General features: G+C 39.0%; 1 long non-coding RNA gene across 3 annotated transcripts; it reads left to right on the plus strand.

Annotated features, from left to right (window-relative positions):
* Positions 1–211: 211 nt before the first annotated feature.
* On the plus strand, positions 212–5,068 carry LOC113092880 (uncharacterized). 3 transcript variants are annotated; one of them, XR_003287646.1, is made up of 6 exons: positions 212–383; positions 605–932; positions 3,222–3,314; positions 3,419–3,746; positions 4,024–4,134; positions 4,490–5,068. It is a non-coding gene; the product is annotated as an uncharacterized LOC113092880 (long non-coding RNA). The 3 variants fall into 3 exon arrangements; XR_003287645.1 differs by having other exon boundaries at positions 770–932; XR_003287647.1 differs by lacking the exon at positions 4,490–5,068 and adding an exon at positions 4,235–4,453 and having other exon boundaries at positions 770–932.
* The last annotated feature ends 3,388 nt before the right edge of the window (positions 5,069–8,456 follow it).

The raw sequence follows: 8,456 nt of genomic DNA on the forward strand, positions 1-8,456 counted from the left end.
TGGAGATGGTCCTCACTGCAGAACACAAGATCCTGATAATGTCCGGGTTTCAGACACACTGTCTCTGTTTAAATCTAGATTAAAAACGCACCTCTTTGGCCAAGCATTCAAATAATGCATCTTATAATTTTGGACTGCATTTATATCGGAGCAAATGCGTATTATTATTTTTTAGCTTGGGATAAACTAATTAATTTTACTTGGCTGGAACAGCAGCTATGCTAATGATGTCTCTGTTTCTGCTGGGATCTTCATCCCGTGGTAACTAGGATTTACACAAGCTCCAGTCTGGATCCAGAACACCTGAGAAGAGATGATGCTGACCCTCAGAGGACTGCAGATGATGCTAACCCAGAGACAACATACAGAACTTCCACATTTTGGTATAAGTTTGATTGCATAATTGCTGTTTGTTTATGTCTTCTATTGATTTTTCCGATTTTTCTAGCGTATGCACATAAACTGACAGTCATCACTGAAAAGCTACTACTAAATATTTTAGAAAATTAATTTTCTGTAAAGTTGCTTTGCAATGATTTGAATCGTAAAAAGCGTTGTACAAATAAACTTGAATTGAATTGTGCTCTGGTGCTCTCATTCTCAGTGCCATCAAAATAAAAGTCCCGCCTCGAACACATCAGCCAAGCAGAATAACTTATCAGCTGATGCCGATATTTGAAAAATTGGCCTTGGTGATATATCGGTCGATCACTACAGGTAATCTGGGGAAAATCATTGTTTAATTTACAGCATCATTTACTCTTACCAGACTCGTGCAGGATTCTTGCTCTATGTCTGGTCCACCCTTTTTCTGGCTGTGGTGCCTCCATTGTCCTAACACTCTTCAGCAACCTGTCAAGATCTTTATATGGTGGCCACCAGGACTTGGCAGCTGGTCCAGTCGTCCCTTCTCCCTCAAACTCCACGATTAGGTACATTTTTTTTTTTTTTTGCAAGCCTGAAACTCGTATTTTTTATTAACTCTTAAATGAAACTTAATTTTGAACATTGTATTTGAAATGCATGAACTATGAAACAAAAAGTGCTGATAAAGAATTACTCCATATGTAGAAGAGGAATTGAAACGAATTGATTGTGATAGGGGACAAGAAAAATTTTACTCTCTATTTCCTCAAACTTGCAGAATCAATCAATCAATCAATCACTTTTATTTATATAGTGCTTTAAACAAAATACACTGCGTCAAAGCACTGAACAACATTCATTAGGAAAACAGTGTCTCAATAATGCAAAATGATAGTTAAAGGCAGTTCATCATTGAATGCAGTGATGTCATCTCTGTTCAGTTTAAATAGTGTCTGTGCATTTATTTGCAATCAATTCAATGATATCGCTGTAGTAGAAGTGACCCCAACTAAGCAAGCCAGAGGCGACAGCGGCAAGGAACCGAAACTCCATCGGTGACAGAATGGAGAAAAAAACCTTGGGAAAAACCAGGCTCAGTTGGGGGGCCAGTTCTCCTCTGACCAGACGAAACCAGTAGTTCAATTCCAGGCTGCAGCAAAGTCAGATTGTGCAGAAGAATCATCTGTTTCCTGTGGTCTTGTCCTGGTGGTCCTCTGAGACAAGGTCTTTACAGGGGATCTGTAGTTGTCCTGGTCTCCACTGTCTTTCAGGGCAGTAGAGGTCCTTTCTAGGTGCTGATCCACCATCTGGTCTGGATACGTACTGGATCCGGGTGACTGCAGTGACCCTCTGATCTGGATACAGACTGGATCTGGTGGCCACGGTGACCTCGGAACAAGAGAGAAACAGACAAATATTAGCGTAGATGCCATTCTTCTAATGATGTAGAAAGTACGGTGTTATGTGAAGTGTTTCCGGTTCCGGTTTACCTAATTAATGCAGCCTAAAAATCCTTTAATGGATTTGGATATTAAAAGCATATTAGTATGTTATGTGTATGCCAGGTTAAAGAGATGGGTCTTTAATCTAGATTTAAACTGCAAGAGTGTGTCTGCCTCCCGAACAATGTTAGGTAGGTTATTCCAGAGTTTAGGCGCCAAATAGGAAAAGGATCTGCTGCCCGCAGTTGATTTTGATATTCTAGGTATTATCAAATTGCCTGAGTTTTGAGAACGTAGCGGACGTAGAGGAGTATAATATAAAAGGAGCTCATTCAAATACTGAGGTGCTAAACCATTCAGGGCTTTATAAGTAATAAGCAATATTTTAAAATCTATACGATGTTTGATAGGGAGCCAGTGCAGTGTGGACAGGACCGGCCTAATATGGTCATACTTCCTGGTTCTTGTAAGAACTCTTGCTGCTGCATTTTGGACTAGCTGTAGTTTGTTTACCAAGCGTGCAGAACAACCACCCAATAAAGCATTACAATAATCTAATCTTGAAGTCATAAATGCATGGATTAACATTTCTGCATTTGACATTGAGAGCAAAGGCCGTAACTTAGATATATTTTTGAGATGGAAAAATGCAATTTTACAAATGCTAGAAACGTGGCTTTCTAAGGAAAGATTGCGATCAAATAGCACACCTAGGTTCCTAACTGATGACGAAGAATTGACAGAGCAACCATCAAGTCTTAGACAGTGTTCTAGGTTATTACAAGCAGAGTTTTTAGGCCTTATAATTAACACCTCTGTTTTTTCTGAATTTAGCAGTAAGAAATTAATCGTCATCCAATTTTTTATATCGACTATGCATTCCATTAGTTTTTCAAATTGGTGTGTTTCACCGGGCTGCGAGGAAATATAGAGCTGCGTATCATCAGCATAACAGTGAAAGCTAACACCATGTTTCCTGATGATATCTCCCAAGGGTAACATATAAAGCGTGAAGAGTAGAGGCCCTAGTACTGAGCCTTGAGGTACTCCATACTGCACTTGTGATCGATATGATACATCTTCATTCACTGCTACGAACTGATGGCGGTCATATAAGTACGATTTAAACCATGCTAATGCACTTCCACTGATGCCAACAAAGTGTTCAAGTCTATGCAAAAGAATGTTGTGGTCAATTGTGTCAAACGCAGCACTAAGATCCAATAAAACTAATAGAGAGATACACCCACGATCAGATGATAAGAGCAGATCATTTGTAACTCTAAGGAGAGCAGTCTCAGTACTATGATACGGTCTAAATCCTGACTGGAAATCCTCACATATACCATTTTTCTCTAAGAAGGAATATAATTGTGAGGATACCACCTTTTCTAGTAATCAACCTTTTTTCAGAAATCAACTGTTGTTGAGAGGTCATCCACTAAATGAATGCCAAGTGTAGAGGATGGCAGTGGATAGTCAAAAAAGGATTCCTGGTGGTTGAAGGTATTGTAAGCAACATAAATTTCATCCCTTAATGAAATTATGTTTTGCAGCTTAGCAACTTTGCCGCCAATGCAAACGTGACTGTTTGCCTTATCCAATTTCAGAGTGTGTTGGCTTGTTCTCAACTCTTTATATTGTGCATCATGGAAGGATGCAGGATGCAGGAAGAGGACCAGTCGCATGTGGTTTTTCGAGCAGATGTGGCCTGGTTTTGCATTTCTGAGAGTCTTTTTATTATTTGACTGAGTGGGCATGTTGGTTTCCTCAGAAGTCTTTTGAGTTTGTTTAGGTGATTCTCATACTTGAAAGCACTGAAGTTGTCAAGGACACCATGCTTTTTCGCATCATCTGCAAGATGTACAAGGCAGAGTGCATTGTAGGACAAGAATTGTGGACCATACAGTTGACCAAAGTGAGAGACAACGAGCACCAGTAAGTCATTGGCATAATCACAGTAGTCTTCAATCAAACTGTTGTTGCACGGGATGAAGATTCCCACAAAAAGTAGCAAGAAATTTTTGTACACCTGTGTGTTAAGGAGATCTTTCATCATGACAGGTCCGGTATACAGTAAAAACTGCCTAAACTCTGTTGCCTTCCACCTATCAATTTCTCTCAGTGCCCTTGGTTTCATTGCAAACTCCATGGGCACACTTCTCCGAGCATTTAACAGTCTTTCTGACAATGTGTTTATTTGAAATCCTGACAGCCTACAAGTCAGAGGACCCATCTTCAGCCACAAGAGAAGAAGCTGTCTCATGATGGTGCATGTAGTCGAGGGGGAAACCAGAGACCATGTTTAGGGATGTTTCTTCAAGAGGTGATGGACCGTGATGATGATCAGCATCTGTCTTATTTCTGAAGCTCTCATTAGTTCTTAAAGGCATGTCAGTTCTTGGAAATGTCATTCTGTTTTCTAGGTACAAACCATCCTGTGTGCATTTTTCACATCCGTGATAGCCTGTGTGACCTTTAACATTTTTCAGGAATGCATGGGCAGGTGCATCACAGACCATCGAAGAGAAATTGAACATCACTCCATCGAATTCAAATCCTTTAGCTAATTCATTTACTTCAGAGACGAATTCTTGAAGGTACTCAGCTAGGGATGTAGGTTTACTTGTGCCACAAAATAAACCTATTGTCACTGGTTGCTCTTGTTTGATGTTTTGCAGTGTCTCTAGGATGGGCCAGAACTGTGTTGCTGAGCTCTTATAGAGTGGCAAACCATCAATGCTGACCTGAAGCTCAAAACGTGTGAATGTTGCGCAGAATGTCAACAAATGTTGAGCAATGAATTCAATGCCACATGTGTAATTTTGTGTTCAGTAGCCCAGGATGCCAAATCATCATCTAATGAATTTGGATCTGATTCTGATTCTGTGTCTGATTCACTGTCATCAGGAACACATCTTCAGTCTCATCAACATGAGAGAGACAGTCCATGAATGTATCTTCATCATCATTTTGACCTTGAATGGTTTTACTGTGCATCCAACCCAATTCTTTCCCCCAAGTTGTTGCCTGTATTGTCTGCAGTTGCTGATCCACCTTGTCCTTTGCTTTCCGTCTCAGTGTCCAATAGGATGGTTCATTTGAAGCCATAGTATTAAGACCTTAATACAAACAACCCTATTTTTTGTTTTTTGTTTACTGGCCTACCAAGTCATATGCATTAACATAATGTACATACCTTTAGTTGGTTGACGGATGGTAATGGATAACTTTCTGTAGTCAAATTAAACAAAGGAAATAGTTAAATGCAAAAATGTAAAATAACTACATAAAAATAAACAATTACATATCTAAATTTTCAATTGAACTGATGCATTTTGTGGGTGGTTATATAAATAGTTTACAGTACAATATAGTATATCTGATTTAAATCAGAGATTGACAATCTGTAATGGAGGTTTAAACAGATTTAATTCTTAATCTTTCCCTGGAAGAGATAATAGGTGTGTTTGACTTGAAGCAGTGCTGTGCAGACCGATCGGAATATGACATCACAGTACCAGCTTCATATACTTTTGAATCGCTCTCACGATACTTTGTCATAGTTTAAGCGGTGCTGCGCAGACCAATTGAAGTTGAACATATCTGAAGTGTAAACTCTCACGGTCAGTTCTGGGTCTTGTGCAGTAATATGATGAGCAGGTGTTTAGTGTCATCACCTTACATTATTGAAATGTTATATTGACCTGGATTCAAGTTTAAAACTGGGAAAGAAGAAATTAAGGGTCATTAATGTTGTGAAGCTGCATAACATCTGTTCAGATGAACATTTGTGTAGTCTGTTTCCTCCTGAGGTTTCTACCTTGTAGAGTTAAATATCTAAAAATGAGTGTCTTTGTAACCATTCTCAATAGATACTGAAACCATTTTAATGGTGCTTTTAAATAAAATATTAAATGTAATATGTGAGGTAAGCCATGGCTAGGTGTACATTTTACATTTTTAATATATGCTGTGAAGGTAAAGAACTACATGAACTGAAGCCATGAATCAGCCCTTAATTATAAAAAACGGGGTGATCAATTAGGTCAACACTGATCCAACAGCCCTGTCTGTAGTTAACCACAAATAGCAGGTTCAGCGGTGTTTGAGAAGGCTTGAAGCTGAACTTTCCAGGAAGTTATATAGTTATGTAGACAGGTAAGTGTTGGTGTGACTAATTTTTGAGTTGTCTATTGCTCATAATTATGCTGTAGTTAATTTATAGGCAGGATGTACAGTAATTGCATTAAATACTGTATAGACTATTGAACATTTGTCTAAAACAATAGTGAATTTAACAAACATCTCAAGTTTAACATTTACAAGAGTGTAAATAGTACAGTAATGTTATTACATTTGAAGTACTGTACAAAATAATCATACTGTAGTTACTTTATTTGGAGTAACTTGCTCATCATATATATATATATATATATATATATATATATATATATGTTTACATTTAATCGTTAAGTACAATCACTAATCTTGTAATGTTGAACACTTAAAACCTACAAGTAGTCAATGATCTTACACGCGTTTATCTCCATTAACAGGGATAGTTGGACAAACCGATTTAAAAGTGCATGATGGATTACGTGGTTAAAACCCTTTTTTGTGCTTTTCTCGTTTGTTTCCAGTAAAGTATGTCACCTTTTGTCTGATCACTAAGAGCAATATAAATGTTAACGTAAAGCGCACAGTGTAATTCTGTGCACATAAGTAAAGAAAAAGTGTTTGTGTCTCCTTGAAAACATCAATGGAATATAACACATTTAATAAATAAATGTATGTCTACAAAATAATGTGATGTTTGCTTTTAAACATGCTATATACGTTCCTGTACAAAGAACAAATCACAGAATATGGATTTTAAATGATCGTTATTTCTTCAAGTATTTCCCTTTAAATTAATCAAGTAGCAGCTTCCCGTTCTCGACGGACATGCCGGCATATTTCGGGTGATAAAGATACGTCGTATAGATGTCATTTAGAGGTAGGGAAGACGTTTCATTTAACAGCTCAAACAGACGATCTACAGACGATCAATACGACTATGAAAAAGGAATCCGATGGTTATCAGATGATGCGCTCTTCAGCGATCTGGGGTTGAAAATAAAGAAAATAGAAATAAGTGTATTTCTGTGTGATTAATTTTGAGTCCTGATAAATTGAATCATTATGATCAATGTATCACTTATTCTATAGTTAAAATATCGATGCTTTTGAGTTTGAATATTTAACAAAGCATGCAAACAAACAGCCGCTTTTATCATGTGCGTGTGTGATCGCGCATGTTCCGGTGATTTATTTCTTATTAGTTTTCTGATAACTTCTCTTTGTTGGTGAAATGATGAGGTTGCATGACGTTGTTCATGAGGACCCAGCGCTATTCTGGCCTCGGTGCTACTGGCCCGAGGCTATGAGCCCCGTCCGGCTTTAAAACCTGGCTCGCACCGGCCCGACAGTGGAAATGCGGCTACTGCCATAGGCAGTGTGACAGTGGTTGGTGGGTGGCACCTCTGGGGACCACTGCAACTCCGAGATCCCCTGTCGATTAGCCTGGGGCTGTGATATCCCCAGTTACCATGTGCAGCCGCGAGGAGGGCCGATAGGAGTCTTAGTGATGGAGACGCTGTGCACTGGAAGGGGAAAACAGGGTTTTCTGGTCTTTAAATAGTCTTTATTCATCCAAGGATGCATTTTTCTGCAGGTGAATAAAGGCGGCCAGTGTAAATGGGGCTGTTCTTCAGCACCCTGGCATCGTGCACACACCCAGGATACCTGACAAAGATGTCGATGAACTTCCCCTTGTGGTCAGTGATGGCCTGCAGCTGGACTGAGTGGAACAGCTTTCTGTTGAAGTAGCATGGGGCTTCACTTGCTGTGGCTTGATCCGGATGTGGCATCCGTCTATTGCACCAGCCACCATGCAAAAAGCTGAGCAAAAACCTGCCCCCACTTCCTCCAGGTCGTCCAGGGTCGGGAATACAAAATACTGACCACTTCCCTGCTGATTCTGTGCACAATGTCATGCACTGTGGCCTTTGGGATGTCGAAGGCCAGAGATACAACCCGATATGATGCTGCATGAGCCAGCCAGTACAGGAACACCAGCACCTCAATATCCTTTTCCGAGCCATGGTCAGAGTCTGTCTTCAAAGCAGCGATGATGGACATGATGGACTGTCGTGAAAGCCAGAGGCTGGGGCGATGGTCAGATCCATCTTCGGAGTATAGTCGAAGCATTGGCACAGCAGCATTCAGGTGGCAGTAGGTTTATAGGGCTCACAGTCTGTAAATGTGTATATACATTTTTTTTTAGAATATTATGTATATATTATTTTTTGTATATATTATGTATATATTGTATCTATTTGTAATATTTATTTAGCGTATGTATATATTGTATTCATTCTCTTTTTCTCCTTCTTGCGCTCTCTCTCTCTCTCTCTCTCTCTCTCTCTCTATATATAATATATAATATATATATATATAATATGTAGTGCATTAATTCAAGTTTATTTTTTCATGTGTCTTTGTTTGTCCAGACAGTTGAACAGTATTTTTTCTACTATCAAATGTGCACCAGCTACTGTTTGGTTACCCACATTCATCAAAAATATCTTTTTTCTTTTGTGTTCA

The sequence above is a fragment of the Carassius auratus genome, unplaced genomic scaffold (genome assembly GCF_003368295.1).
Source record: "Carassius auratus strain Wakin unplaced genomic scaffold, ASM336829v1 scaf_tig00214722, whole genome shotgun sequence".
NCBI lineage: Eukaryota > Metazoa > Chordata > Actinopteri > Cypriniformes > Cyprinidae > Carassius > Carassius auratus.